This window comes from Patagioenas fasciata, chromosome 12 (genome assembly GCF_037038585.1).
Source record: "Patagioenas fasciata isolate bPatFas1 chromosome 12, bPatFas1.hap1, whole genome shotgun sequence".
Classification (NCBI taxonomy): Eukaryota; Metazoa; Chordata; class Aves; order Columbiformes; family Columbidae; genus Patagioenas; species Patagioenas fasciata.
This window is the reverse complement of record NC_092531.1, coordinates 25,384,881-25,412,123: the sequence shown is the minus strand read 5'-3', so window position 1 is coordinate 25,412,123 and position 27,243 is coordinate 25,384,881. Positions and strand designations below refer to the sequence as shown.

The window sequence follows — 27,243 nt, the reverse complement described above, 5'->3', positions numbered from 1 at the left end:
TTCTCCCCTCCAGATTTTTTTCTGCCATTCTAAGAGCATATTCTGTGCTAAGATCTAATGAATGAGATCTTTCAATCTGGACGCAAATCATGCAACAAGGAAGCCCATGGGCCAGGAACGTTACTTGTCTTCAGCTTCACTGTTCATAGAATTATGAAGCATGTGAGAGAGAGCTGCTCAGAATTTAATTGTGTGTCACACAGCCACTTACAGCTGTCTAATGCAGCAAACTGCTAATCTGTTCTCAGATTTTTAATATGCTATTGATTAGGCTATAAATTACTGTGTGGAATTGTTTCCCTGTTCCCCACAAGAATGCAGTTACACAGCATGTAGATGGTATGCTATACGATACTAACCCATTCTAAAACATTTGCAGATATTAACTGTCAGCAAAATGCAGAGTAAGAAAAGAACTGGACTTCGAAAGTCACAAAGCCTAGCAATTAAAAAATAATTAGAATTGAAGCAGCGATTCATTTACTATATCCAAGTTCAAAAAGATCAGACAGTAAATTCCAATGTAATATTTCAGTCCTGTGCGTGCATTGTTACTTGGGGCATAAAAGGGAATGAAGTATTTTAAAGCGTCCGCACCCATTGTGGTTGGCAAGGGAAGAAGGGCTTGGAGGCGGTTTGAAAAGGTTGCCCAAGGTGACTTGGCAGCTCCAGGCTTTTGTCTCAGTTTCTCTAGGATTCATTTTGCACATGGATAGGGATGAATGTAGAGAGAAAATGCAACATATTAAGAGCCGATGAGATTCAAGAAACATTCAGTTTCTGTTGCCTTATCAGCCTGTTCCTGCTTATCTGTGTTCTGCAGGGTGATCTGCGCCCTGAAATACGATTTGGTTTTGCTGGCACAGCTCCCAAGCCTGTCGATAGTTTGTCTGGGTCTCTGTAACTTCTGCCGCCTCCGGTCAGCCCCATTTTCTGTGGGCATTAAGCAAAACCTCTCCCACACACTTGCTCTTCCACCCTACAGTTTATAGCACAAACAGTCCAGATAAATCAGAATTTCTCTGACAACCCAACAGCTCAGGTGGCTTCACTTCTTGGGCACCTCCGTTTCTTGGGAAAGGTTGGTCTAACCATTTTTTTGTGTCAAAATCCTCTTTTCAGTTAAAGTCTGCCCGGCCAAGCTGTCTGGGCACACAGAGCTGGCACCTCCCTTGCACTCACTTGGTGGAACCAGCTTTGCCGGAGCAAGCTCTGAACTGACTGCATCCTGATCAGGAAAGGAGCTGTGACAATATCAGCGGAAAGGAAAAAGCAAACCCTAAGATCTTCATCCTTGTGCGACACAACAGAAAGACTGGGAGAGACCAGACCATTAGCAGAGACCAATTCAAACCCGAAGCAGCAAAGTACAACGGGCAAATGAAGGTGGGAAAGGAAAGTCCCAGATGTTGTTCAACTTTGAGGTTAGAGATAAAGGAGTTCTGTGACATACTTTGGAAATGCTGTGGATCTGCATGAAGAAAAAAAAAAGTCATTAAACAATTAAAACAGAACTAGTCATTCTTGCCCCATGGTGGATCATCCGCAATTTAGGACGTGTTGGTACAGCTAGCTGCATGCAGGCTCCCTGCTTAATATCACACGTTTTTATTAAGTCAGGCAATTCGTTGCCTACTGTTTGTGTGTGCTCACCAACTCAGAGCAGGGACAGAGCCGCTGCCCGGAGCAGGGGCTGGCAGAGCTGTGCCAATACTGGGAGAAGAGGAAAGCTTAGGAAACGTGCCCTGTAGCTGGGTCACCACGGAAAGTGTCAGCCCTCTCCGTGTGAAATTCACTGCTAGGGCTGGAGCTTTCCCATATTGCTCAGCCTTCCATCAGTTCCTTGTTAGTTAACATCACTTAGAGAGAGCTCTCAGTGTTTCATGCGCAGAATAGCAAATGTGGAACAATTTACCAAGGCAGGCAGTTAAGAAAGTGTGGGCTGAGTTTAATCACCTTTTAAAGGGTGATGAGTACCAACATTTTCACACTCGGGTGCTCCAAGTGACCTGAGTTGCTTATAACTTCCAGCATGGCACACGGGAGGTGTGCCGGAGCCAGGCTGCAGAGCCAGCGCATGAAACACATTCTACAGAAAGAGCAGCAAGGCTGTTGTGACAGAGCAAAGCACAGGATGAAGTGGAAACGAGAAGCACCAAATGTTTTTTTCCCAGCACTTCAGGACAATATAAGAGAATTGTGTGTGTGCCAGCTGTCCCGTGGCACTGCGGCCATCCCCGCCTCTGGCACCTCCAGTGAAGCAGTTTGGACAACACCTCTGCCCACGAAGTGTCACCAGAGCAACTGTCCAAGACATCTCTGTGCTGGTTATTGCATCGGCTGCAGTGCCGCTGGAGTTGAAAGGCAGCAAGTGACTGTACAGATATCATTTAAATATCTGCAATACCTCGAGTACCCCAGTGTGGAGAGAGGCCCTGGAAACAGGGCAGGGTGCTCTCAGCAACAAAAAATGCATTTACATCAGCTCTTGGGCAGAAGTTTTACAGGCCCGATGATGGATTTATGTAGAACAGTTATACGTTTTTGTAGAACTATTGCGTTTAATTGCAGTCCTCTACATATTGCTGTGTAGAAGTGTTCTTGTTCGTTCCTGTAGAACAGTAAACCTTCCTACATGCAGCCTTTTGATTGCTATTGCGTTACAGACATAAAGCCTTTGCTGTGCAATTGTAAATACAGCTGGTGCGGCAGCGCTTGTCCTTTACAGAGGAAACAACCACCAGACTAACACTCACCAGCATTTTCACCAACACCTGAATTCTCTTGAAATACATTTACAGGGGCAAAGCTCAATAGAAATACATGGGCACCAGCTAACACCAGCCCGAGGCCACACAGCTTGTACAGATCAAATAGCAACAACTGTTACCTACAAGCTTACATGAGGAGAAAGGAGGTGCAGGGAGTTGAGGCCTTTTAAACACTTTCAGATATTATTTTGCAGTAAACTGCTAAAGAAAGACATGGGCAGAAAGTGAATCCTTGTCCGCGGTTGAGGAGACTGCCCATTGCTGCCATGGGCAACTTGGTGGTTGGAAGAGCAATGCTAATTTTTCATAGTGGAAGCCGCTCAGACCTGTGCTGCTCCACAGATCTGTGCCCTGCCGAGGCTCTTCATGGGAGGATGAGGACTCCAACCCCACCTACACCACCTGCAGCACGTGGCGGTTTGCCAAAACAGCATGAAACGGGCTGGATGGGGAGACACATTCAGAACTCATGTCCTTGTGCCTGCCCAGCCAAAGGCCACCCCTGTCTCCTGTGCCTGCACACGGTGGGCTCCAGCCTGCCCAGACCCCCGGCTGCGGCTGTTCCCCAGCCAGCAGCACTGCTGCACGGCTACAGATGGACCGGCAAGGAGCGCGGTGCCTGCAGGGCCGCGGCAGGCGCTGGGAAGCCGAGGCCAGTGCTGTTGCTCGGGGCATTTCATCTGTGGCCAACAGCTTTTTCAGGATTCCCAAAATAGCACTTATCAGGCCCAGCAGATGGACTGGGAAACGCGGAGCCTCGCTCAGGGCCTCCTGCTGCCCCGGCCACGCTGGCGACGTGGGAAACCCAAGAAATATCAACAAGTAGAGGCTTTCTGTAGAGCATCTGCCATCAAATACTGAGCATGGCAAGAGCTACCCTGAGTCACTTTTGTTGGATCTTCAGACATCAAACTCAAAAGTTTTAATTTCGCAAACATATACATTTTGGAACCACCTCCTCCCCGTTAACACTCTGTAGCTTCTTCTCGGTGCATGTTGCACCATCTATTTCTAAAGATTTCCACTGCAAATATATGGGACTATTCAATTGCCCATATTCCCCAATCCCATTATATCTTAGCTTTCATTAAGATTTTCTAGGACATTTCAGGTTTTCTCAACAGTTTTGAGACACTTGCTGGGAGGAACACATCACCAAACGATTTGTCTCCTCCTGAGAACGGGGTTTTGCCAATGTGCCCGAATCGGCAGACCTTTTATAAATAGCTTTGGACAGATGACGGGAAACGATGCAAGAGCTCAGCCCACTCCACAGAGGGCAAGAGTCTGAAGTGCTCAGAAACAGGGACCTGCACAGGGCAAAATACAACACACAGAAGTGGCATTTGCTGCAGAAGGTATCAAGCTCATGAAACACAGGACCTCTATCTTATTACAACTCAAGCAAAAAGTGTATTTGCTTGCAACTGCACTACAACGAAAACCAGGAAAATTAAATATTACTTTGAAGAGGAAAAACTGATCAGAATTGTCTAGTTTGCCACTTTGTCTTTTACTCTCAAGGAGGAGCTTTCCCCTCTTGACACACTGTAAATGCCAACACACACACTGGAGGTTCTCCAGACTCCGATGGGTGCCGAACACTGGGATCATCTGCTTACCCTGGCAGCTTCAGCAAAGGCTCTTCCAACTCAAACTCCTTACATGCGCTCCAATAATAGCTGGTTAGTACCTGTTCATCGGATCCCAAGACCTATCTGTTCCTCTTTGCAGCAGTAATACGGAATGCAGAATGGGCCTCACGTGGCTGTTCACAGCACCCCTGGACAGTGTGTTCCATAGAGACACTTTGTTGTGCAGGGCTCTTGCTGCTCAGAAACACCTCCCTGGGGTACCCCGGTGCTGGGACATCACTGAGAAACAGCCGCAAACCGGTTATCTCATACAGGTAAACATCTCACAGCCTAGTTATGCCTAGAGGGTCTTTCATGACCTGAGTAGCGAGATGACTTTGCAAGTGAGCTGGAACTAAGAGAGATTAAAGAGTGGAGAAATGTTCTGCTTTTCAGTGCATCAGCATTCTCTTATCTCGAGCATATCTCTAAGCAGTTTTCAATTGCATTCAGTCAAAAGCTGTTAAACCCACGTTTGAGACCGCGTACATCTAAAGCTATATTTCCTGGCAGGGGAAGAGGTGTTCCTCCCTCGTTCTTTGTGTTTTATGAAACACTGGAGAACCCTTTAAGCCTCAGTTAAAATAAAATCATTTGCTGATAAACCTATTTTAGTAAACAAAAAAAGTTGCACACCATTATCTCAAATATCTTCTTATTGTTTAATCTGGGCACTCCCAAAACAAAAGCAATCGAGATGATTCAAAGAAGAGGAGTTTCAGCCTTTGGACCAGCTCCAATTGCAATACTGATTTCTCATGATTGCTGCAATTCAGCAGACACCAACATGAGCCGAGCGTTCACGTGTGCCCATGACCCGCTCCAGTGCTGCCCTGGGTGGCAGCAAGAGCCGCCACTTGCTTCCTGTCTGCAATCCGATGTGCCCAGGGGCTCACAGCACCGCAAACCAGGCGAAGGACCTTCTTCTGTTCCCTCGCACCATTATCACAGAAGTCGGGTACACAAGCCCATTCACTCGTGTTCTGCAGTGGGAGGCTACGGCAAGGTCAGGCTGCGCAGTGGGAGATCCCACTTGGCCACACAGAGCAATGAAGAGACAACAGTGGGCAAGCTCTTCCTAGGGGTCTGTGTCTTGCAATGATGGCCCAGAGGGGTAAGACAGAAGCTCACACACCTCTCAGCTTTTCCTTGCTATCAACTTTCCCAGGACAGACAGCCTCTCCAGCTACAGACTGCTGGAAAACCTACAGCCCAGAGATGAAGGATGGACATGAGGCTCAGCCCTCGCTTTCCAAATGGGATGATCCTGGCGGGGCCGGACAAGGAGGCTCGCTGCCCAAACCACCCTCCTCTGACAAAGGGCAGCTCCAGGGAGGACTTGGCACTCTCCAGCCTGCCAGAGGCGCGTCGCAGAGACTCCACAGACAGGGCAATATTAATCAGAACCAAGGTGGTGGGTTTCCCTTCGGCCCTGCAAAGGTTTCGAGAGGTCAGCTGTGTGTTTTTCCCTGACAGACTGCCCAAGCTGGAATTTCCACAGCTGCATGTACTATCTAAATACTTCCTAGAAGTAAAGTGAGATTATTATGGTTTCTGATAATATCCCCATTTAAATAATTAAGGCAATTCATTTGCTTGTAGTAAAAATGATTCAAGGACTACATGTACAATCTGCGGTCAAAGTACTACCCCATACCCTGTGTTTATCACCCTAGGTCTGATGATATTTGTTAGTAAACAATAGGAATGTAATCATTGCTGGGCGATGGTAAATCAGTGGCCAGGCTTGATCAGGCTGTTGTCAAGTAGGAAAAGTTCAACCGAGAGCCTGCGGTAAGTGCCAAGATCAAGTGAAACTGCAGGGTGGCAATGGATGCTTGTGAAACTTTTCACACAGAAGAACAAGAAGATTTATCTTTCTGATTGCTCCAGTGTCTCGGGTACCAGGAGACCATGGGAACATGGGCCTTAATGTCAGCCAGTAAACTTCCCTGACCTTTGAGGGGAACTCTATGTGACACGAGAGTCGCGGTAACCAGGACAGCTCTATCTGCTCTGACACAGCACTACTGCACGAGCAGGTACTCCTTTTCCCATCACAAGTGCTCAGGGCCCTGCTTCGGTCACCGCGCAGGACAGGTAGCGCTCGCCTGATCACCAGTAGCTATATACCAAGAAAAAACAACATCAGCATGCTGCCCTGTGCCTCATTCATCGCATATTGCCCCAGTCTGAGCACAGAACCGCCAGAGTTTAAGGGCTCTGCAACTACCCATTAAATCAATTTCTACAATCTGCAAGAACATCAGGATATCATCATTTCCACTTTCCTGAGGTGAGTCACAAAGATCAAGGTCACAGCAGCCCTTAGCAGCAGGCAGACAATTTAAGATTTCTAGAACTGAATTTTGCAAGGGATTGGTATTTTATTCAAAGTGCTTGCTACTCCTCGCACCAGTGCAGACCCCCGAGCCCTGGATTCGCTGTTTTTGCAGGTTACCTCAGGCCTTGTCCAGCCACTTCTGATTCTCCTCAGCCCCAGAGCCGCTGAGCTTGCACCCTCCCCACCAACCTCTCTGCTGCTCACCTGGTTTCTCCAAGTCTCCTCCCATTTCCCAGCTGCTATTTTCTTTTCCCCTTTCCGATTCAAATCTCATTTTTACAAGCTTTTTCTCCCAGCCTACTCCTTTAAAGTTTCGTACCTATTTGGTCCTTGTTTCTTCCACATGAGTCAGGTAGCTACCTCCGGCTTCTTAACTGGAGCCAGCAGGAGCCACTAACAGCCGCGCATGGGAGGAACAGTCCACTTATATTTAATTAAGGTGCCCAAACTCACCAGCGCCTGCAGTCACTCGTGAATGCTGTTCTGTTCTGTTCTGTTGGGAAGCTGAGCGGGCTGGAGCGCACCCAGGGCTGACAGACAGTGTGGGAATTTATCTGCCACCACATCTATCCAGTCTGCAAAACCTGAGGTCTCCAGTTCATAGACACGGAGAGATTTTCCACAAAGATAAACCGCGCATCTTTGACTCTGGATTTCAAAAGTGCCCTCTCGTTCTGGAGCAGGCGGGAGCCCTTCAGAAACTTTGCTTGCCTATTTTTAAGTAGGGCAAAACCAATTCTCTGCTCCACCCTGGTCCTTGTAAAATGACAAAAATATTTGAGTTAAGCATTCCAGCAAAGTTCAGATTTGGAAATATACCCAGCACAAAACTGTTCCCATCCAAAGAATCAGCCGTTGGCAAAGTCATGGTCTATCAAAACCGGGACAACACTGAGACCAAGGCAATCCCAACCCAAGAGCTTCCCAGCTTTGCTTGAGCCACCAAGGGCTGCGAGCGCCACATTCTGCTCTGCTGTGCCACCGCTCCCTGCCCGTGCGGCCTTGCTCCATCGCCACCCCTCTGCCTGGGCAAAGGAACGGCCTTTCCACACCTTCTGCCCCAGCAGAAGGTACCTGGAAGCTGGCGGGGGCTGCATCAACCCTCCAGGCGGCATCTCCTGGGGCTGGAGAGCCGCCTGCTGTTGGGAGAGGTGGTGGTCAAATGGTCTTCTTGTAAAGGAACACAATAGGGAGGGAAAAAAAGTGGACCAGAGAGTTTCTGAGAAAGATCTGACCCTGTCAGTGCTGTCCCCTGGGTCAGTGAGGCGTTGCTGGGGGGGCACAGGGAAGCCCTGAGGGGGCACTGGGCATCACTGCAGGGATGCAGGGGACCCTACTGAAGCTTCATTTTGCCTTCACAAAGGTATTTTGGGGAAATGCTCTCAGCAGTGGAAAGCAGGAGCCTGTTTCCTGGGAGAAGATGTCCCACTCTCCAGGATGGAATTTCTTCCTGTTATTTTGCTCCGACGCGCAGCCTCTCCTGCCCCAAACCTGCTGCTTCCCCTCCATCCCAGGCACAGACCCCGGAGCCCCCGCTGCTGAGAGCCAGGCTGTGGGGCAGCCGGAGGGTGGGCAGGAGACCTGGGGTCACAGGGAGGGACCCCAGGAGTTAGGGGAACGCAACAGGGAAGGAAGTGAGGAGATAAGTGTTTAAATGATCTCCATCATTGGCTTCTCCATAATCTCAGTTTTTGGCTGGTGGAAGGGCGGACATAAATCATATGTAACTGTGAGCAGGGGATAAGGGCAGCAGTGACATTAACCTGACTTTCTGATGGTTACAGAGCCTGTAATGTCTTTTTATTTCCACGGTATCCTACGTGAAAAGCATTTCAAAACCTGCCCCATCTCCAAGACCCTATTATGAAAAGCTAGATCTCACACAGCTGTTTTCCAACATGCCAAATCCAGGTTTTGTGGCATAGTTTGGCAGTTTTACGAAGACAGCGTTAACTGCCAACTGAGGTCCCTGGACACCAGGAGCGCACGGCTCAGGTCCCCAGTGCCCCGCCTGGGCCAGACGTGCTTCTCAGAGCCCCCGTCTCCAGCCCCAGCAGAGCTGTCCCGCGCCTCCATCGCTCGGTGGCAGGCAGGTCGGCTCCCAGGACCTTTACCAAGCCATGGTCACTAGCAGAAGACCTCAAACAGCTCCATCCCGCTGGCAGGGCTAATGCCGCGTTGCACAGCAAGCCCACCCTCTCCGGCCCGAGGCCCGGGGCAGGTACACACACTGCCCAGCTCCTCCAGCACCGTGCGGGCACAACCTGGGAAATACATCCCCAAACCCCCCCTCGTGGTTTTTAAAGCAAGCTTTTACTTCTGCTGTTGATGGTGGCAAAAAATACCACCCCGAGTCCCCTGTCTGCCTTCAATTGTTTTCGCATGTGCAGAGCCGGGGCTCCAAGGCTCCTCTCCCTCTGCAGAGCAAACGCAGCGTTTGCAGGAATAAAGCTGTGCTTATATAAGCTGCTGAGAATGCCAAGTTGAGAGTCTCACAGAGGAAAAACTTCTGGTAAAAACCTCTTTTTTTTTGTCTTTTCAAGAGATCTAATCTATCTTCTGTGCATTCCTGACCTTCAGAAAGTATTTTCATCTCACACGTTAAGTATAACAATCCTCTTAGCGAGGGAACATTTTGTTAGAGCTTTAAATTGGGTTACATAAATTCTTTGTAGTTCTGACCGCGGTTTCTCTTCCGTCCACGAGGACAGTTGTTGGGAGATCGCTACGCGGCTCATCCGCAATCCCTGCAGATCATCACCTGAGATTTTACCTGGGGGATATGCTACAAGTTCATCAAGGTATAAAGGCTTTTTATGAAAGTGTCGTTTTTGCTGAATAATTTGCAATTCAGTAACCTGCAGGAGAATTTAAAAATATCCCTTATGTGAATGGTAAAGTGAGAAAAAAAATCCAACTGCCATAAACTTTAGGAAGAGAATACAAAGGGAAAACCCCCCAACATATATATATATATATATTTATAGGTATGTTGGTGGTACCGAGCATGTCTCAATCCGTGAGTTCACTCTTGTTGGCTACAGTGGTAATTGCAAACAGTCGGGATTGGGTTCTTTGCTTCCACCAAGTGCTTGCTCAGAAAAGAGCAGAGCAGGAAAAAAGCTTCTACTGATTTCTTCCGGAGTGGGAAAAGATGGGCACCCTTTATAAATTTGGATTAACTTTTTAGGTTCTCCATTATAATTATGAGCTACTTAAAAAACCCCTACAAAGCAATAAACCAATATTTCATTTAAAAGGAAGGCATTTTGTTTGACTTTAAGAACACTGATTTAGAAAAAAGAAAAAGAAAAATTACAAATCAAGATACGGACGTTTAATTTCAAAATCTTTGTTAGAGCATTTCAGATTTTTTTCTCCCTACATGACAAGAGCAGCAAGTTCAAGTTCAGGGAAATGTGGGAAAAGTTTCATCCAATGCTAAATATGAGCAATTGACCAAATGCAGTGAGGTAATTTCTATAGACTCTTGCTGGCATTAAGTTCTCCACAACTGGGGGCCAGAAGCAACAAACCCCCCACCCTTCTGCAGCACAAACGTTGCACACAGAGCGACATTTTCACTGTGGCTTTGTCAACCACACGCACAAAGCAACACAAGAACCGTGTGAAAGGTGCTCAGCAGAGGAGCACCCACCAAGCCAAACCTCACCTCACCTCTCCTAACGCCTGCCTGGGGAGGCTCTACCTGGCCGTTGCCAATCGTATTGAGCTAACTCATGGTGTTCTCTTTCCTTCATACGGCCTCCCCTTCTTTGTTTGATGCCAAATATTTCTTTTCAGCAGACTTTACAGTTTATTAGTAGCCTCTCATAATACTTTATCTATGGAGAATGCAGTGCATTAGTACTTCTAGGTACAACACTGGGTACTCCTCTGCACTATCTAGAGACACTAGCTGACTAATATACAATGAGTTTATTTATATAAAAGACAATATATAATTATTTTAGTAATTCTAAAAGAGAGAAATGTTTATAGGTGTTAGTTAGAAAGACTGATCTTAAAACTTTATATTTCTTTCTGTCTAAACAAACATCTCATAGGAGAACACACACAGATGGTTAACTTACCATTACTGAAGCTATCTTTTGAATTCCTCAGTATCATTAATATTTAAGCAGAAAACCCAGAATGAACGACTATCCTAATGCCAGCACAACGAGAGCTAACAACAGTAGTTTTCAAAAAGTCATCCAGAAGAAGTGAGAAGGTCAAGCAGAAAGCGCGAGTCAGGAATAGCTGTGCTCTGCTGAGGAGGGGAGGGTTGTGTTGCCGTGATATGAGTAGTGCACAGCTGTTACTCCAGTAATAATTCATCATATTAATATTTAAATGAGAGGAGGAGGAGGGCACGAGATACTTTGTGACTCAACAGTCCCTCCCTGTCCTTAAGCAGAAAAATAGGCCACCAATACAGAAAGAGCATTAGGAGCTATAGAGTAGGAAGGTTTGTTTTCGTTACCTCGTGAATAAAAGTGAGCAAACTGGTCCCTGAGGAGGTGCAGAAATTCTCCTGGTTTTACTTCTGAAAGTTCAATTCTGTTTCTACTCTCAGAAGAAGCCATCACCTAATGAACAGATCGATCCCACGGGCGGTGCTCTAGGTGCGTTCGTGGTGTCTCCCGGGTTTCAGTGTATTCGCAGCGAGAGTCGGTGCTGCCTGCAAAGAGCCTGCGGGAGCCTCACCTGGCAGCTCCTGGCGGGGCATCGCTGAATCGCGCTGCACTCGGCCGTTTATCTACAGACACTGATAAACCCCGCGTCTTTAATGGGGGCTGACTTACCTATCTACAGACACACTGATAAACCCCGCGTCTTTAATGGGGGCTGACTTACCTATCTACAGACACACTGATAAACCACGTCTTCAATCGGGGCTGACTTACCTATCTACAGACACACTGATAAACCCCGTGTCTTTAATAGGAGCTGACTTACCTATCTACAGACACACTGATAAACCCCGTGTCTTTAATGGGGGCTGACTTACCTCCGGGCTCGCTCCATCACCGTGGCCCATGGGGGTCTGCGACACGGGTGGGCTCGGCAGAGCGGTGGCCCCGAGGAGCCGCGGTGGCACCAAGGAGCTGCAGTGGCACCGAGGAGCCGCACAGGAGGTGAGAGGAGCCGATCACAGCCCCGGGGAGCGGCGGGGAGAGCAGCGACACCCGGCAGCGGCTGAGCTGGGGCTGGGGAGGCAGCTGGTGCCGGCCTAACCCAGCCACGCGTGGGTGGCATCCCTGGCGCAGAGGCAGCCTCACCACGCTCGGTTGCGTACGGAGTTGCACAACTTTATCCAACAATTCCGTATAAACACACCTCTCACATGCTGGTTTTTGAGGGCTGGCTTTTTCTTTTGAATTCTGTACGACTCCTCCTTGTTAGCAGAAAGAGTGTTACTACTACTTCCCTGGCTGAGCATCGTCTTCTTGGCAATATAAATCTATAAAGCAACCATTTAAGCAGAAATACAGATGCAGACTCCAGAAATGGCCATGAGGCTAAATAACAAACACTTCGTAACAGAATAAATCCACAGAGAAGCATTCAGCTCAGCGCTTGGCACGAAAATGCAAGGTACACAAAGTACAACTGTTAAGAGATGCCAAGCTCATGCAGCCCCATCGGTTCGAAGCACACCGGGGGAAACTCTTCATCGGAGTTTTTTCTGTTTTCTCCTATTCTGGCAGACATTCTGCTCCCCGCCCCCCGCTTCATTTAATTGGCCTAATCCTTCAAGTTTGCAAACAGCCTGAGTTAATGTTGATACGATTTTTAGGTGACTGATATAGAGGTTTTATTTGGTGCATCCTGTAAAACAGGATTTGTGTGATTACTATATTGTAGAAAACACCACTCGTAAGATCTCCATTGTCAGTGTCCCAGTGGAGTGACCATTTAAAACTGGTTCTTCATAACTTGCCACCAAGATTTGTGCATTAATCAAAATCAGATCCCTGGGCACATTGGCGAGATGGGGAACATCGATCTACGCTGCTCACAAGAGTAGATGAGCTCCTCTCTGTATTAGTACGTACAGCAATGCAGGAGAGGCTGGGGTCCTCCTCCCTGTGTTTTGGGAATGCCAGAACAGGCTTGCCATGCTGGTTTTAACCCCTGGCTCAGCCATCCCTCCAGCTCCACCACCGCTGCCCATGGGTAGGACAGATACAGGGGGCTGGAATTACCCCCCGACCCCATTAGCACTCCCAGCTGGGACTCACATGTTCCCAATCACATGTGGAGGCAGGAGCCATCCTCCAATTCCTTGATCTTCTGTGTCAGCCTCTGGTGACAGCTCCAGCCCCAACAAGCGTCATCTGATTATCGCGAGGTCCAAGACCGTTTGCGCTCTCACTGGTATCTCAGCAATGGGAGGGCTCAGTCTTCCACCAGCTTGGGTGCTGGGTCGTGTCACCGGCCACGGGAGAGTTGAGGAAATACGCTGGAAGAAGCAGGAGAGTCCCTAAAGTAACAAACGTCTTTTTCAACGTGAAGGCTTTGGGCCAGTGGAATGCCAAATATTTGCTGCTCTCTCGACTAGTAGTACCAAACATGATGTGAGATAAGTCAAACTCGCTCCCTCCTTGTACGTCCTCCTCCACACTACATACACACGCACACGGTCACAGAACCAAAGTCCTCCTCATGCAAGCAGTTGTCCGGATTTCAAAGCATCCATGTACACTTGCTAAAATCATCTGCAGGGCAGCCTCCACTTTTCCCATTGGTCTTCAGTAGCCTGGAAAGGTCTCACTACTGTCCCCTCCTTTCTCTTAGTCTGCATTTTAAAAAGCGACTGCATGAAGGCTAGTAATACACATTAACAAGGAAAGGGCTAATGTGTCATTTTAAATCAGAATAAAAACTGTGGACAAAGGTTAAAAAGTCTTTGCAACCACTGAACTGTTAATTGAAGGTGAATATGTGGGAGAAGATAAACATTCTCAGGTACAGATTGGGTCAGCTGACAGATGTAATAGCTTCCATAAAATACCGCATCGCAGCAGCTTTTACGCCGTCTTTATGGGGAACCATCAACCTCAGCTGGGCTTGGTGGCAGCGAGATCAATGTACAAGGTTTGAGGAGGCCCAGAAGGCCGGGCTCAGGTTTGCTCTTCTTCCGTGACAGAAGAAGTTGCTACTTTAATCCAAATCCATGGTCTTGGTTCAGAAGAGGCTCCAGTCTCTGTTGACAAGTACCTTTGAGGTCAAGGCTTTTCCAGGCTTTGTCCAATGTCTGCCCAAGTGCCATTCCATGCTCTTAGTTAAAAAAAAAGGCAAATTTACCAATTCTTTTGTTCACTAAAATACAATATTAACAAGGAAATCCTGCCCAAGTGGGTTGCCACAATTTTTCAAGTGCCCTCTCCTGTGGATTTGGGGGTAGCTTCCATTCACCTTGGAGAAGATACGTGCAGTTAGAGGAGGATTGAGTACAAGGTTCAAAGATTGGTCAATTCGCTCCCTTGGCCAGCCTCATCTCAAGAGCAGTAACCTAACTCAGGAGATATCACACCATTAATCTATTCCTCTCATAACCAAGCGTCAGACCTCGGCACAGCCACGGAGCAACTCGTGGATGCAGAGTTCACTGCAAGGCTGGGCACCACGCGTGCCCTGGGAACGGAGGGGTCAGTGAGCGAAGCCGCGCTGGCACCAAAAAGCCCGAACCCTCGGCTCATGCCAAGTCCAAAGTAGTTATCAGCACCGGGGTCTGAAGGTACAACCGCACGCTGCAAACTGCTGGGCCCAGTCCCTGGCGCGGTCCAGCACAGCCTGCCCATGCCCAACCTTTCCTTGAGCACGGCCTACCCATGCCCAGCCTTTCCCTGAGCACAGCCTGCCCATGCCCAGCCTTTCCCTGAGCACAGCCTGCCCATGCCCAGCCTTTCCTTGAGCACAGCCTGCCCATGCCCAGCCTTTCCCTGAGTACGGCCTACCCATGCCCAGCCTTTCCCTGAGCACGGTCTACCCGTGCCCAGCCTTTCCCTGAGCACAGCCTACCTGTGCCCAGCTTTTCCTTGGGCACATCCTGCCCATGCCCAGCCTTTTCTTGGGCCCAGCCTACCCATGCCCAGCCTTTCCTTAAGCACAGCCTGCCCATGCCCAGCTTTTCCTTGAGCACAGCCTGCCCATGCCCAGCCTTTCCTTGGGCCCAGCCTACCTGTGCCCAGCCTTTCCTTGAGCACAGCCTACCCGTGCCCAGCCTTTCCTTAACCAGGTGGGCTCCATAGCTTGGTCTTTCTAGATGAAACCAGACAGTCGTGCTTCCTGAAGGCCACACAAGTGGACAGATTCCCCTCTGGCTCTTCAAAGGCCACACGGGCCACTTGAGAAACTAAGCAGTGCTCTCAGAAGTGTTCAACTTGGATTCTGAGTAACAGCAGCAAGGCTTACATAGTTATTTGTCAGTCAAAAGAGAGGGGTAGGCTTTTTATAGTCTAAACTTTATGAAGAGATAAAGATCTATGAATCATCTAACATGCAGTTTATCTACAGACAAATAGGATTAAAAATAGAGGAGGTAGCTTCGTCTCCCCCCGTTGGAATGGGAACAAAAAGCAAGCTGGCAGCTGAGGAATAAGAAGGCTGCCGAGGATGCTGAGCACAACGCTGTGGCTGAGGGCTGCAGTGAGAGCTCCCTCCATCATTGTATGGCCCTGACGAGAGGCCAGATCTTAGGCAGTCTCGAGTGGCCCTTTTCTGTAACAAGGATCTCAGTATTTGGCCTGTTCATGTTTTTCATTTCTCTGCACTTGGTTCAGGACATCACAAGGCTTGGCATTTTACCACTGGAATCAATGCAAACACTTCTGCCTTTTAAGTACTTGGCTCTGCCTCAGAGTTTTTTAATCTTTCCTAAATGTGACTGATTGACAGAGGCGTGCATCTGTGGGTCAGTTTTCAACTCCTGATCCAAACAGCTCTTCTTGGAAGAAATCCCAGCCGTTTCCCAAATAATTTTCCTTGGGACAGTCTGAAAACCCTCCTTGTTAATAAATAATTTCTACCAAGTGAAACACTGACAGAGCTGCTCCAGCCAGCTAACTACGCCATGAAACATCAACCTCCTTGCCTGCCCTGAGGTGGCAGAGACCGTGTTTTGCTGCTTTGTCACCCATGAGTGACCGTATTTCCAGCACAGCCCCCCGAGGTTCAGGATCGAGTTATGCAGCATCTACACCTTAAGAAACGGAAGGGAAGGGGCAAGTTTCATTTCTTTCGTGTCTCTACTGGGCATTATGCGCAGTGAGAGGAGGCAGATAATGCCAGGACGGCCCCTTCCCCATCCTGGATGCTCCATTTCCAGGCGCAGCCCCAGCCTGGCAGCAGTACCTGCAACCACGAGGGATCTTGCTGCTTCAGCACGCTCAGAAGACCTGTGGCTCCGAGGCCTGGGGAAGAAGAGGACAAATATGGTTCCAAGGGGAGCAGGGGTGGATGGCTGCTGCAGGACCAGAGGGCAATGGGACCGCAGGGGCCACCCCGCCCCACACAGCGTGTGTCCCTGCAGAGCTCGCTGGCCACAGCCGTGCCCAGCAACGTGGGTCCCTGCAGAGCTCGCTGGCCACAGCCGTGCCCAGCAGTCGGGAGCGCAGTTGGGCAGCACCAGCAAGTCCAGCAGCAGTACTGTCACCTCAGAGGGCTCTGAGGCTGAGTGACTTGGGCGTCACACACTTGAATGCCATTATATGTTTGGTTGTGCCTGCAGTGAGACAGGGCACAGATTTGTACCCATTGCTGCTGAGCAGGAACACCGGAGACACCAGGGCTGTCATTCCACAGAGCTCCAGGACCTCGTGATAAATTCCTGAGGGTTTCATGCTCTGGGAGACCCCTCCTAACTCCAATAACCCTGCCAGAGAGCGTTTGTGAAGGTGGTGGTCATGCAGGATGCCAGAGCCGCACATGGGCAGGAGCCACCCCGTAAATATCCTGATTGACATCTGTGCCCCTGGCTCTTCCCTATCTGTTCCTTCCAACCTCACCCCTCCACTGAGTAGCTCCTTTACACCCACACCTCTCCACACCCACAACTCTCTCTCCCCCACCTGTCACCATAAGCAGCCTGGCTGTGCTGACAAGCTCACGCCACTCTTGTTACTCTCGCTAGCAAGCCCAGCACAGGGAGCCTCGTTCAGGCCCCCTGGGGTGCCCTTTGGGTACCCATGGGTACAAGCCAAGCAGCAGATCTCCCTTCCTGCCTCACCTCCAGAGGAGCTCTGCACCTGGTGGCGTTGCCCTGCACTGGTATCGGTCCCAGCAGTGCTGCCTGGCTTTGCCAAGCCTGCTCCAGCACCCCACAGCTGTTTTGTAATCAGGATGCTTCACTCCAGCAAGAGAAGTTGTTAAAGGGACAAGTGGAAAGGAGCGCTTTGTGGAAAGAGCTGGGTAAAGGAAAATGAGCCAGTTTAACGTTCTCACAAAGAGCATTGATCCAGAAAAAAGAAAAAAAAAAAAGGAAAAGATTTTTCTTTTCATTAAAAACAAACCCCGCTTTTCGTTCCGTGCAAGTAAACTGCAGAGCCTCCTACAGAAAGGCAGTTACAGCCCTGCTAGCTGCCCAGACCTGACTGTGCTGCACTGGGAGAAAGAAAGAAGCCAAACCAAACAAACCCAAAACCCCACTCTTAGTCACAAATCAGCCCTCTGGCTGCAGCCTGCACACACTGGCCAGGGCGCAACAGGGCAGCCAGGGCGAGGGGAGCTCGGCTCGCGGGAACAGGCCCGCGCAGCTCAGAGTCCGCAGCTCCCGAGGGCCCTGCGCTCCCACCAGCGCCGGCCGGGACTCCATTCCCTTGTGCTCCCTGGGGCCCTGGGCAGCTCCCAAGGGCCTCGCGCTCCCACCAGCGCCAGCAGGCCCGGCATGGGCAGGGCCTCCATTCCCTTGTGCTCCCTGGGGCCCTGGGCAGCTCCCAAGGGCTCCGCGCTCCCACCAGCGCCGGCAGGCCCGGCATGGGCAGGGCCTCCATTCCCTTGTGCTCCCTGGGGCCCTGGGCAGCTCCCAAGGGCCTCGCGCTCCCACCAGCGCCAGTGGGCCCGGCATGGGCAGGGCCTCCATTCCCTTGTGCTCCCTGGGGCCCTGGGCAGCTCCCAAGGGCTCCGCGCTCCCACCAGCGCCGGCAGGCCCGGCATGGGCAGGGCCTCCATTCCCTTGTGCTCCCTGGGGCCCTGGGCAGCTCCCAAGGGCTCCGCGCTCCCACCAGCGCCAGCGGGCCCGGCATGGGCAGGGCCTCCGTCTCCTTGTGCTCCCCGGGGCCCTGGGCAGCTCCCGAGGGACACAGGGAACCAAGTACACACCATGTGCTGGCCAAGCTCTGCCAGGCACAAGGTGACAAAGGGCCTTAAGCTGCCCTATGCTTCTGGACATGAGACTCAGGTTTTGGGCTGCCCATTTGCATCCTCGTTAAGAGATGGCCTGTGCGAATCTGCAAGGCTCAGCAGAAGAAATCCAAAGGAAAAGCCATATGGCCCTTGGCTGTCTTGATCTCCAGTCAGCACCTCTGCTTAGGAGAGCTGCTGCTGCCAGGCCGGGTGCCTCAGCATGGGGTGGGTGCCCACCACCCAGGCCGGTAACGGTGCAGACGTGGCCCCTGGGCCCCGGCACTGCGCGCGCTGCTCTGCCAACGGGTGCCGGCCCCCGGCCAGTCCTCAGCCTTTTGCTGGCTCAGCAGGAAGGATTCTCAGTGGTGCGTGTGCCTGTGGGGCGCTGTCCTGGCTGCACGTCCCTCCAGAGCTTGCGGCTGAACTCTCGCTGCTTTGCCTTCAGCGCTGGCACCTCTCATGCTTTCAACAGAGATGCTCAAGCAGGATGAGATGTTGCTTGGGAAACCCAGCTCTACCTGCTTTACCTGCTCAGCCTCACTTACAGCCCTTCCTTGGCCCAGATAAAGTCATCTCAGCAACTCAGATGGTAAAACCTTTAGCCTTAATGTCACATCTGGGAGGGAACTAACAGGGCAGCATAAACACGACCATCCTTACAGAGTCCTACAAATCCTGTGAAGACAGGTGATTGCACGTAAGAAATGGTGTTAGTGCCTGCTGTACATGCCCAGCCATGAGAGGTAAATCTATAAAAGGAGCAATTAACCCTGCTGTCTACTGACTTGACCCAGGAGGTTCAGATGTGTGCATTCAGAGGCTAGAAACATAAAATCCAGAGCTGATACATCACCTGAAACATGGAAATATTCCTGCCACATCCTCACTGGTGCTGGCTCAGCCTTGGCCCTGTGAGTGAACAGTGCCCAAGGAGGGCGAAGAAGGTACCGAAACCTCTCTGAGGAGCTCAAACTCTAGAACAAACAACTCTGACAGGGATGGGGAACAGGAGAAAGAGGAAAGAAGGGAAAAAATTCAACAGAGGTTTTATTGTGCTTGAGGATCAGGCAGCTTAAAGCGCCATAAAATCCTTTATACAAATGTTCTTGCAGTAAAATGAAATAGCAGCTATTCTCAGGGAAACCATAGCTAACCTCAGCGATTATTGCAACAGCCAGAAAGATGCTGTATTTTTCCTTTTTGAACCAGATGCTATCACAAATGGCATCACAAATCACACGCTTACAGAATACTTCAGACCCGCATATCACATTCAAATGGAAACTGTTTAATACATTTATATACCCAGGCTGGATAGGGCTTTGTTCAGTAACCATTTCTCATGGAGAGATAGGGGACAGAACAGAATGCGGCCATGAGCTGTCAATTAAAGCACACAGTAGTTTATCCCTGGCTTTCCTTGCCCCTGGGAAAGGATAAACAGTTTAGATATCCCCCAATCAAACCTCTCCAGGGCCACCTAGTCGCAGATTTGCTTTCAAACACCTACCTTTAAAACCTTTTGTCCGTGTCCGCTGAGCTCACAACACGCAGAGTTGCTGCAACGTTACACTTTTTTATTTCAATCCTGGCTTTTCCCAGTTTAGTCAACATCTTGAGTCCTACCCCACGTGCTCAGAGAAAATCTCGCTGGTCACAAAGATGAATGGGGCTCATTTCCACGTTTTGTCCCATGGGACAAGAAGCATACTTAATAATGCTCCAGGTTACATATGGCTCGTATATATAGCCAGGGCCTTCCTGTTCCGGAGCAGATTTCCTGTATCCCAGACAGCTTCCCATTAAACAGGCACACGCTTCCTTCCCACCACGCAGGTGGGACTGTGAGTATCTACAATCCTGCCTTATTAAGCCCGTATCTTCTGAGCAGGTCACAAGGGCACATCAGAAGCAAAGAGGCAGTGTTTAAGCTGCCAAACAAATATTCTTTCATCAGGGCAGCAGTGAAACCAGCACTGCACAGATCCACAGAGGAAGCTGCCATAATAAGCTTAGATCAGAGTCCAAAGTAGGGGAAACATGCCAGTTAATGACTTCCAGCTCCAACACAGCGAGCACGCTGGAGGAAGACAAACGGAGCAGTGTCTGTCCGCAGCCTGACGAGTCACAGAGCTCCTTTCTTCTAGATGCTCCATTTGTGTATCTGGAGAGGAGGTGGCTTCAGGGACACAATGACAGTTAGGAACGCGCCACAGATGTAGACCTCAAAATCAGAAAATTCCCCCAGTATTATGTAGCATTAATAGCTGGCTCTTCACTTGACCCGTTACAGGACAGAGCTCTTACCCGAGTTCAGATGTCACACCGAGTCCCGACACTGGTGCTGCTTCTCCCTTGGGGCTGGGAAGGCAGGGGAGGGAGGTCTGGGCGCCCACCACATGCTCTTGGGTCCCTTCTTTCCTTACTTACAAACTTCAGCCCAGGCGCTTCCAAAAGATCACAGTATCACAGTATCACAGTATGTTTGGGATTGGAAGGGACCTCAAAAGATCATCTAGTCCAATCCCCCTGCTGGAGCAGGAGCGCCTAGGTGAGGTCGCACAGGAATGTGTCCAGGCGGGCTTTGAATGTCTCCAGGGAAGGAGACTCCACAACCTCCCTGGGTAGCCTGTTCCAGTGCTCTGTTACCCTCACTGAGAAGAAGTTCTTTCTCAAATTTAAGTGGAACCTCTTGTGTTCCAGCTTGATCCCATTGCCCCTTGTCCTATCATTGTTTGCCACTGAGAAGAGCCTGACTCCATCCTCATGGCACTCACCCTTTATATATTTATAAACATTAATAAGGTCACCCCTCAGTCTCCTCTTCTCCAAACTAAAGAGCCCCTGCTCCCTCAGCCTTTCTTCATAAGGGAGATGCTCCACTCCCTTAATCATCTTTGTTGCCCTACTGAACTTGCCATAGAATAAAGGGCACAGCTACAACCTCATCCTTCACAGGACACAGAAAAATCCTCCAGCATGCAGCTAAGGCATCCAACCAGGACTACAGGACAAGGGAAGGGAAAGAAAACTACATCTGTGACCTGCCAGTGGATTGAGCTCAACGATACACAACCCTCTCAAAATCCAGGCTTGATAGGCACCCAGGTGCTGCCCACACAGCAGGACCGGTAACTACCTGGGAACTAGCAGCAGGCCCATGCCAAAGACAAGCAGGTCAAGAGTCTCTAATATTCAACACACACAACTAAAAGGGCCAAAAATTCTGCAGGGCCGTACAGATAAGCAGCAGGACTGCTGCAGGCCATGATACCACTCCATATTGTCATCCCCACCAGAGAGGGTTGACTGTTCCTGTGTTATTCAGATGTCCACCTTTCCTGTTCACAGCTCCCAGTTAGAGGGAAGTTTGGGACTGAAATCCCTTTTTCCCATTAAGGCATCCAGCCACGCAGCTCCCTCACCTCCAGCAGCCTCTCGGCTTTGAAGCCCTCCCAGAGGGCCACGTCCGCTCCGCCTGGCCTCTGTCCTCCACCACCCTCCAGAACCCGAGCCGCAGGTCCCGTCACCCAGTCTTCCCAGCCAGGGCCACCCCGCAGGGCCAGCGGGCAGCACGAGTGGTGGCCTCTCACTGCCACACACAGCGGGTGAGGTCAGGGCGGCCTCGCGGGGGACACGATCCAGCCAGACGCCGGCCAGAAACCCCGCAGTGAAACCTCCTGCAGATGAGGCTGGAGAGGGAGGAGGGTGAGGAGCAGAAGGATGCGCGATGCCTCTGCTCTTGTCGAGAGACACATTTATGCTCCAGCTCCCTGGGAACCGAAAAGAGAGTGTTCTGGGGCTGAACAAATCTGAAACTTTAACTTCCAGAAATTTGTGTGAACGTTCTGCCTCTTTTGCAGCACACAAACCTCGCTTTGAGTGCAAGTTTCCACTCAAAACTCAAAGCAAAACTGCTGAAACCATGAGCTTTTACTGAATCGCCACCAAAAATAACTATCTTAGTGCAGGTTTGCTTAAAATTCCAATCCCTCCTGCAGGCAGGGCACGGGGTTTCAGGCTGGTAAGGAAAAGAGCGGCTGGGGCTCCAGCGGGAAGGACGAAGGCAGAGAGAGAAGAGGCGAGTGGGGACCAGCCCCGCGTGGCCGGCACAGCCGTGCTCGGCACATCCATTGCTTGAGCCATCCAACCTGTTCTGAGCTGTCAGCATTCCTGGATGTGAATCCCTGTACGTGACCATCAGGTTCTTTGCACGAATTACCACATCTATCTGCTGCCCGCTGGGAATAAGGGCTGTAAACCGTTCCAGCACTGCATAGGCGCTTGACGAGCTTTCTGCTACCCCAGCTTTGTAGCTGCTCTGCGGTTGGGAACCCTGCGGCCTGCCCATGCTCCAGCCGTGACCTTGTGCCTTCCCTCTCTGTTGCAATCCAAGGTGGGAACCTACTTCACTTACTCTTTTTAGCAGCCTGTTCTCCTTATCTGTTATAAACTCAACAACGCTCAAACCGTAGGACACGCTGGCACTTGGATGGGACACCCGGTGTCAGGAATAGCTGCCCCGCTTCCCGGAGCGGGACAGACACCCCTGCCAGCCTTGGGGAACGTGGGGACAGCCCTTCCCGGCCGTGTGCTGGACCTGCTGCTCTCCTCCCTGGGTAAAAGGCTGTTCTGCACCTTTTGGCCACTGATCAGGGCTCCCAAAACAGCCACAAGCTGCTCTCCGCCTCTTTTTTTTCCCCCCTCTAAGCCGCAGACAGCAGAAAACCACAGAGGGAAGAAAAGCCTTAAATCAGCATCGGAGGTTTGGCTCCTACACTGCAGTTCTCTCTTCTTTCTTTCTTTTTGGTGCTTTTTTTTGAACCGTGCAGATCCATAGCAGAGATAAGCTTATGCTTAAACAATTTCCTGCATCAGAATCAAAAGAGTAGTCAGATTCTCCGCTCCAAAGTTGCTTTGATACCTCAAGTTATACTAGTCACTTGAGTGCTATGTGTACGTGAAATAGATCCTTTCTTTCTCTCCCCATGCTTTTGATGCCGATGTTCCTGTAACACAGACTGTGTGTCCCGTCTGTAACAGACTTTGCTTTTCCGTCAGCAAGGCCGGCGCTGCTGGGCGGCACCGACAGGCGGTCACCTTGTCAGAAGTGACACTGACAGTTGACAGGCTTTGGTCCCCAGGAGTCAGGGTCCTACGCGCAGTTTGGCAACTACCTGCTACCCAAAGTACTAAATCTCTGGTCTAAAGACATAGTCTAGACTTAAAAAATGCCTTGACATAACAACCCTGTCTCTAACACCAGATTTTCTCAATGTAGTAAAAATGACAAACTTTCCCAGGGGTGCTTTTGCTGCCAGAGCATCTCCCATTTCAGTCAGTAAAATAACCTAAATAGGACAAAAAATCATGTTGATTTAACTGGACACCTGCAATGGGATTTTAATGATACAGAAATGGTGCGAAAGATATATTTTCTTTAAGCAGCATTTCCTTATTATCATAAGCTTGCAATGCAGGCCTGGCCCTGGGGACCCATGGGACAAATTTAGGCTGTAAGTCACTGTACCCATTACCCTTTGCAGATGCAGAAGCCAGCACACCCTGCTGCACAAGGCAAGATCAGTTGCTTTGGGTTTGTTTAGGAAGGCGGCTGTTAACTTGATTTTGATTTTTTTGAGAAGGTTTTCGTTAAGAAAAAAACAACAACAAAACCCAAGCACAAAGTCAGGCTTACATTTGAAGTTGCTTACAGATGGCTTTATGTTTTAAAAAGCCTTGTGGGAATCATAGTACTCTAGGATATGACCTGCTTAGTTACACATGTATTTCAGTGGACTATAATCCAACATTGTGTTATATAGCTAATTTTACATAAGTATGAGCTGAAACCCTACGTTAATTTCTATAGTCAATGACTGAGAGGTTAGGGAAGGGCAGCAAAAGCAGCCTCCATTCAGATAAATGCTCATCTGAGTTTCAACGCAGGTCAAATAGGAAGTTTCCAAAGTCAGCCCAGAGGCTGAGAGTAATTAGAAGTTGTTGACCTCAGTGTTAAGCACTCTTCCTTGCGCTTTGTCCTTGAAGGGCAGGTGATTGCATGCAATCAAGTTGGAGCAATTAAAAAAAGTTCCCGTTCTGGCGGCTGCAAAGCTGCCCTGAGTCTGAACTCCCTGCCAGGGCCTGGCCCTGGCCTGCCCGGCTGTGCCTGGGGACAGGAACAGCCCCAGCTGGTGTGTCCTTCCCAGGGGTGTCCCCTCCCTGCCACCAGGTCACCCAGGATGCTCTGGCCACCCTCTCTGCCTGCGCCATCGCCATCGCCTCTTCTGGGCTGTCCCTGTAGCGCAGGGTTGGACAGGGAGGAGAGAGGGGATTTCTGCTCTGCCCCGGGCCGTGCTCTGGCAGCTGTGAACTTGACATCGGTGCGCTGGACGTGCCAGGAGGTGGGGTTTCTGGGTGCTGGGCAGGCTGAAGAGCAGAATGGCCATTCCCGGCTAGAACACGGTGCAGCGGTTTGGGTCCGTTCCTGGGGAAAGCGTCGCTTGCAGAGGACAGAGCCCTTCCCAGCGCAGAGCGGCAGCAGCACGGGGGCTCGGTGGGAGGTGGGCGTGTCCTCCTCTCACACAGGCTACCACGGCTCTATTAAAACCAGTGAGCTAAGTTGCCCCCACAGTAACCAAATACCATCCTGCCCTGCTCATGTTTGTTTTGCCTCAGCCTCCTGCTTTTCTTCCTTGTTCTGACAAGGAAAGGCCAGGGCGAAAAGAGGGAAAACATGTTTTCTGCCTTCTCTTGAACAACAGGGGATTCTGCAATACACAGATCTCTGAGGCACTGAGTACCAGGAAGGGCCAGAACAGCCCAAAACCCCTTTGGCCTGCTGCAGCTGCCAAGAGCTTCACCATTGACCCCATTGGTGCTGTGCGGGTGAAGCCCAGGGGCTGTTTATGCAATAGCAGATATTTTATGTCTGAACGAGGGGTTCAGTTAACATCGATCATGACAGCTGTAGCAATACCACATTTTTTCTGTTCAATCAACAAAACAAAACGTTCCTTCCCAAACTGTTAAATTCTATCGGAATTAATACCCATTTGGAGTCTATACTTAGTTTTAGAAATGGGGGAAGGAAGTCATTTCCCTTGACATTTCCTCTACATAACCTTGTTACAACGTAATAAACAATTCGGTTATGCTGCCGTTGTTACTAAATCTAGCATGGAGATGCTGCTTTTCTAAGAGGGAGAAAATTCAGGCGTAAATTTTGCAGTGGTATCGTCACTCCACAGCTTTCCTACAACAGCGCCGAGCCCTTTCCTAGACAGAAAGACTAATGAGTCCCTGCGGAGAATGGCGCCAGTTTTGGCTCATTTCCACAGAAATAAGAAAGTCAGCGGCGAGGCCAAGGGGGTGAGAAAGGCTCCATATTGCAAAAAGCTGAGTGATACTGGGAGAGGCCGAGCTGCCCTGGGCGAGGGCTGAGGGCACCTGGCCGGGGGCAGGAGGGCTCCAGCATCCTGCGGGATCCAGCTGTTACCGCTGGACTCCGCTCTTCTTGCGATCGGTCAGGGAACAGCTGTGCCGAAGTGGAAAAAATCCCGGAAAGTCTTGAAATATTCTTACTATTAAAGACCTCATGTTTCCACTGCAAATGGATAAAACTCCCAGCGAGATTTCTGGTGTCTTTTAAGGTCAGCGTTTGCGGCGTTACGAAATATCAGGCGTCCTGTGACGCTGTACTCACGGATTCTGAGAACATTTTTAAGTAAGACTAGAAAAAAATTGCAGCTTGCTTGTTGCAATTTACACCAGTGCCTGCCCATAAGCATACGTAACAGTCATGTACTGCTCTTTCTGCCACTTCTCAGCACAGCTCTGACCCCCGTTTCCTTGCGTACTTCTGCCCTTGCCCCACTTTGATCGAGCGGCGACTTTAACGCTGCCAGGGCCTGCGTTTGAAGTCCCCAATGCAAGGGACAGCGGTGCCTTGGTGTGGGGCTGCGGGGCACTCGGCCACCTTTGGCTGTAAGGAGGAACGTCCTGTTCCTGCTGTTCAAACTGGCAAGCCCAAAATGAAGAGTTTAAAGAGAGGCGTCCCAGCAACCGCTGCCGTGCTCCTTCATCTACCCCAGCATCCCCCCAAGCTGGAGGGAAAGGCTGCGGACAGCAGAATCAGCCGCGCTGTCTCTCCGAACTGTGTTGCTTCATTTTTTCCGTAATCGCTAGTCTATAATATCCCTCTTGGGAAACAAACCCTTTTACTAACAGAACTGAGGATCGCTTCAGCGTGAGAGGGTTTTTCCCCTTTTTCATCACCCTGGAAATATACTCTGGATCGACACATGTTAATATCTCTCTTTGGCAAGGAGAGCAGACACTAAATGGCATTCCATGCAAGTGAGGACTCATAGCAGCAAAGCTGTTGTTTCTTGCCCAGCCAGTTAATTGGAGCCTATAAAATTTCCATTGTTCAGACCTGGAGTATCTGACAGGGTACGCCTGTGCAAGGCAAAACCCCAGACCCTCATGCACTGGTCTGATACATGGGTTCCCAAACGTACACAGGATGGAAAAGCAATCCAAGACTGTGCCATTTGAGCAGGTTCTGTCCAGGGATCCCCACTGGAGGTTTTAACCCCATCTGTGGAGGTAAAGACACTGAGAGGTGAAGTCACTTGCCTTGAGGCGTGCAACAATTGGGCTGCAGAGCTGGAAGTAAAACTGAGGAATCGGAACATGCTGGACCATGCTATAATCAGCAGATGCTATTGCTTCCAAGTTCCAATTAAAGAGCTGTCATTACACAAAAAGCATTTGTAGTTTGCAGTAGAACTGATAAAGCTCAATAGCCTGCAGTATCGGAGGGGAGGCACGTGTATTTTAAACATCCCAAAACTGTAATACACTCTGTTTTCTTCCAGTCTGCCTCAGCCTCTGTAGCCAGCTGATCCCGGCTTTGAGGTCTCTCCCCGCTCTAACACACCCAGGATCCTGCCAGCCCAAATTGATAGCTGCTAAAAATACACAGTCTGCACTAGAATTTCCTACCTGAGACTGTTTATGTGAAAGAAACAGCACTGTAGCAGTCTCGTGAAATAGATAGAACAATCAGTGGGAAAAATAACAAGTCTGGGAGAGAACAGAAGCGGCTGCTGTGCCGCAGCCATCATTAACACAGCTG

The 27,243-nt window shown here is 50.0% G+C and overlaps 1 protein-coding gene across 1 annotated transcript in view; it reads right to left on the bottom strand.

The window, feature by feature from the left end:
* Positions 1-10,861, bottom strand: part of MAPK6 (mitogen-activated protein kinase 6) — a 28,204-nt gene extending 17,343 nt beyond the window's left edge. The window contains exon 1 of the mRNA XM_065847052.2: positions 10,844-10,861. The gene's annotated coding sequence lies outside the window, so the exon portion shown is untranslated. The remainder of the gene's footprint in view (positions 1-10,843) is intronic.
* Positions 10,862-27,243: the final 16,382 nt, after the last annotated feature.